Here is a 5000-nt window from a genome sequence, read left to right on the forward strand (position 1 = left end):
CCTTTCCTCATAGAAACAGGTGCCTTAAAACCGCACCCTTTGAAGCAGGGTGAGGAGTGTTGGGCGCAAACCATGCTTGCGTGCCATCGTCACCGCCGGGCTCACACTACGCCCAAACGGCCCTGTGATTTTTATCTTATTAATCATTTACCTAATACCTGGCATGTACTGTAATTAGTATGTATGTCCCTTCCTCTTGCTTGACTTGGTTAAGATTAACGTTATAATGTTCAGTTAGTAAGTCAGAGTTGAGACGAAAAAAGTGATCTTTTAATGATTGAAGAAGATGATTATCAGTAAATGCTCTATTTACGTCTTGTAGCAAATACTTTGGAAATACTCTCTGCTACTGAAGCTTGATCGCTTCTTTTAGTTCTTTCCTCTCCCATTATTTTGTTTAATAATGTAACGTGGCTTCCCCTCGCCACATTCAATTATCGGAAGATTTGATTAATGATAACGATTATGATAACGCACGCATACATACATACACACAAATATATGTATATATATACATATATATATATGTATACATATATATATATATATATATATATATATATATATATATATATATATATATATATATATATGTATATATATATACATATATATACATATATATATATATATATATATATATATATATATATATATATATATATATATATATATATATATATATATATATCATCTCATAACTATTTTCTTATGAATTACATTAACATTCATTGTAAGAAAATATAAAAAACCCAAACAATAAACAATTACTGAATAGCAAATGTGCATAATTTGATAAACTCCTACAGCTACCAAAACAGCATTTCAGTAAGGAAAAAGCAATATTAAATTCTCTGAAATCTGGCTGTCAATGGCACTTTTTATCTGTCACGTAGTTGGTTGTCTCAGTTTCTTACCTGTGTAATCATATCTGATTACACGTATGTAATATGGAAAACTGACCACATATGAATGCAATTTAATGAAGGAAATTGTACTTTTGATAAACTCTACGGAAATAATACGTCACCTTTCCTCTTTTCTATATAAAGTTATTATTATTATTATTATTATTATTATTATTATTATTTGCTAAGCTACAACCATAGTTGGAAAATCAGGATACTATAAACTCAGGGACTCCAACAGGGAAAATAGCACAGTGAGGAAAGGAAACAAGGAAAAATAAAGTATTTTAAGAACTGTAACATTAAAATAAATCTCTCTTTTTATAAACTAGAAAAACTTAAACAAAACATGAAGAAGAGAAATAAAATAGAATATTGTGCCCGAGTGTACCCTAAATCAAGAGAACTCTACCCCAAGACAGTGGAAGACCATAGTACAGAGGCTATGGCACAACTCCAGATTAGAGAACAATGGTTTGATTTTGGAGTGTCCTTCTCCTAGAAGAGCTGTTTACTATAGCTAAAGAGTCCCTTCTACCCTTACCTAAAGGAAAGTGGCCACTGAACAATGACAGTGCAGTAGAAGAATAGTTTGGTAATCTCAGTGTTGTTAGGTGAATGAGGACCGAGGAGAATATGTAAAGAATATGCCAGATTATTCGCTGTACGTGTAGGCAAAGGGAAAGTGAACCGTAACCAGAGGGAAGGATGCAATACATTGCTGTTTGGCCAGTCAAAGGACCCCATAACTCTTTAGTAGTATCTCAACGGGTGGCTGGTGCTCTGGCTAACCTACTACCTACAACAGACCTCAATGAATCATAATCATTCTTGCCATAAAATTTTCATTCTTATTTCGAGCTAATTGTGAGTAACAAACATACAGTTTGAGTAATTTGTAAAAAATTTCTCATTGGTTGAAAATGAAACGCAGTCATTAGATTAATTAAACAGATGCAGAAAAGGCAAGACATCAGACTGTCAAGTGAACACAAGACCTTCTTCGGTCAAGAAAATATATTTAATAATTACAGTAAAAAATAAACTCTAATCTAAATAATTTGACAATAAATATATTAAAATATATTCTTATATAATCATTAGAAAATTTAAGTTAGATATAGCCCATGCGTATTCATAATTAAAATCTAACTTTATACAAGATATTTTTTGAAACTTATGAATTATTATTATTATTATTATTATTATTATTATTATTATTATTATTATTATTATTATTATTATTATTATTATTATTATTATTATTATTATTATTAGAATACTACCTCAAACAAAATAGTCCATAAAATTAATAAAATTCTTCCTGCTAGGCAGTTAAAAAGTTCCTGTAATATCGCAGTGGCGAATTGAATACAATTATTAATACTCAAAAAACTGTTAGAGCAAATCAAGAAGGACTTAATACAAATCCAGAAGGATTTAATGCAAATCCAGAAATGCAAAACTTGCTAGCTGATTGGAAAATGGAATTTCCTGATTAACCTCTGAATTAATAAACATTCAAATAATTTAGAATTCTATATTCTAATTTTCAGATTTCAATACTTTGAAAGCAGTCAATAAAAAACGTTTAGAAAACTATTTAACTTTTTGCTTATTGTCAGTACATCAGCCAATTATCCAGAGAGAGAGAGAGAGAGAGAGAGAGAGAGAGAGAGAGAGAGAGAGAGAGAGAGAGAGAGTAAAATACCAGGTGCACTGGATTCATGCATTTTATTCTTCTAGGTATTGCGTGCCTCCTATTAATACGTGTGATTAAAAGAGCAATCCTCTAGGGAATTATTTTTTTCATTTTCGTGGTTCGATTAATCAAGATTCTTTGAAATGCAAGTCCAATTTTACTGCACGTGTTCTTCATCTCTCTCTCTCTCTCTCTCTCTCTCTCTCTCTCTCTCTCTCTCTCTCTCTCTCTCTCTCTCTCAACAAATCAGTGGCACTATACTTCTGTTGAATAAATCAAATCCTTATTTTTACAGACGAATCTTAAATGTTGAAAATCCCGCATCTTTCAATCATTCTCCCCATCAGAAAAGTCTTTATAAATGACCTTTAATACGCATCTAACAAAACCTTGGCATTTACTCACTCCAAATATCACTATTAGATTCCAGATTAAAAAAAAAAAAAAAAAAAAACCTATTCACCTATGCTCACTTTTTTTTTTTTTTTTTTTTTTTTTTTTTTTTTTTTTTTTTTTTTTTTAATGAAGTTAGTCTCTTTCATGAGTTCCGAAGCTAATCTAGAAAATCCCTGACACTGATATGGCGTTTGAATCGAGGCTCACAACTTCGCCTGCTTGATTAATTGAATCCCTTGCGAAGTTCCCGAAATGTTGGGTAACTTCAGCGTTGACCTACATCGGGGCAGAGAGTCCGATGTCGTGAATTGTTAATTGAAGCGACAATTTGTACATATTAATGGTGGGGGTCTTAGACGATAGGGATTTCTGCATGATATCTAGGGGGCGCAATGGTGGTTCGCCTTTCGATATTTTCGTGACAAATTATTGATGGGTGATATATGGCGTCAAGGGTTTTGGAGAATTTGGGAGCCTCTTTTGAAGTCATACCGTCTGGCAATGTGTATTCAAATCTTTAAGCTTAACTTTCTAATGTAATATGTGTTTTCCTCTTTACCTAGATGTGTTCATTTCCCTCCATGATACATTCGCTGTCTATGATTGTTCAATTTTCAAAAATCTTTAATCCTAAATGAATATTTTGTTTTGGTAATCAGATATATTAATTTCAAAACAACTGCTCTCTAATATCATTTCACCTTGATTATTGATTCATGGGTGAATTAATTTATAGATAAAAGTTCCACAACTTTAGTTGAAATACTTGTATGGTATGGAATCAGCTGTTCCTATTTATGCGTTATTACTTATAATGTCTTCCCTTTAACAATATTGGCAAAAATATATCACTAGCAGGAATCAAAATAAAGTACTTGAAATAGTTTTGTATCAGTATTTTAATAGAGATTATATAACCCGTGAAAACTGGGATTCACAAGTTCAATCATTTATGGTAGTCGCGGCCTGAATATGTGCCAGAATTGGGAGTGTTATAGCCCTAGAATATTTATAAATTTACGAATAGAATTCACACTTTTATTCCGGTTTTAATATTATGGATAGTACTGGGAAATTCATGACTCCCTGATATTGCTAAAATCCGGGAAAAAACAATTGGATACCATGGATTATGCTTTTCTCTCTGGACGGTAAAATGAACTGTATAGGTTGTTATATGCGAAATGGTTTTCACTTGTTTCTATATCCATTTTGAGTTCATTTTAAAAAAATATACCGAAGAATATTAGAGCTACAGAACCCTTAAAATGATTGGGAGACTATTCTGCTCCGACTAAAATAATCTATGTTTTAAAGGTATATTTTGAGTTAAAATTATTCTAGCAACATTTCTTTTCACTATTGCTAATTTTAAAAATGTTTTTCTTCAAGTTTTAATGATTTGAAATCTATGAATTTTACTTTTTCGAAGATGATTGGTGTTTCATCTGCAATACAGATCAATGAATAAAATGTTTTAAAGTATTGTTACAATTTTGTTGTCAAGACGAACTTGTAACATCGAAAAAATAGATAGTGAATTATGAAAAAAAAGAAATATGACTTTTCAAAACAGATTGACTGAATTATTGTCTTATTTAAAATGTATTTTTCTATTTAAAAATTAATTATGAATCTCTTTCATAGTCATCTGAATCTGCATGAACATTTAGATTTAGGAAAGAACTGAAACATAACGAATGCCTTTAAATAAAAAGAAACAAGCATTGTATTTTAGGGAGTAACCATAGTTATAATTGAGAGAGAGAGAGAGAGAGAGAGAGAGAGAGAGAGAGAGAGAGAGAGAGAGAGAGAGAGAGAGAGAGAGAGAGTATACTTTACGTAGAAGGCTTAATAAGAATTCGTTATTTATATAAATAAATCCACCATTTCCATTTCATAAATATTCAAGAACCAGGATGGGAGTTTGATTACTGTCCTCTCATCCATGATATCAAAAGCTAGGAAATGTATAATATCAATACATAAAGCAA

The 5000-nt window shown here is 31.1% G+C and overlaps 1 protein-coding gene across 1 annotated transcript in view; it reads left to right on the plus strand.

Annotated features, from left to right (window-relative positions):
- Positions 1 to 5000, plus strand: part of LOC137654528 (zwei Ig domain protein zig-8-like) — a 57189-nt gene that overhangs the window by 24643 nt on the left and 27546 nt on the right. The gene's annotated exons all lie outside the window — the stretch shown is intronic.

This window comes from Palaemon carinicauda, chromosome 15, assembly GCF_036898095.1.
Source record: "Palaemon carinicauda isolate YSFRI2023 chromosome 15, ASM3689809v2, whole genome shotgun sequence".
In the NCBI taxonomy this organism is placed as follows: domain Eukaryota; kingdom Metazoa; phylum Arthropoda; class Malacostraca; order Decapoda; family Palaemonidae; genus Palaemon; species Palaemon carinicauda.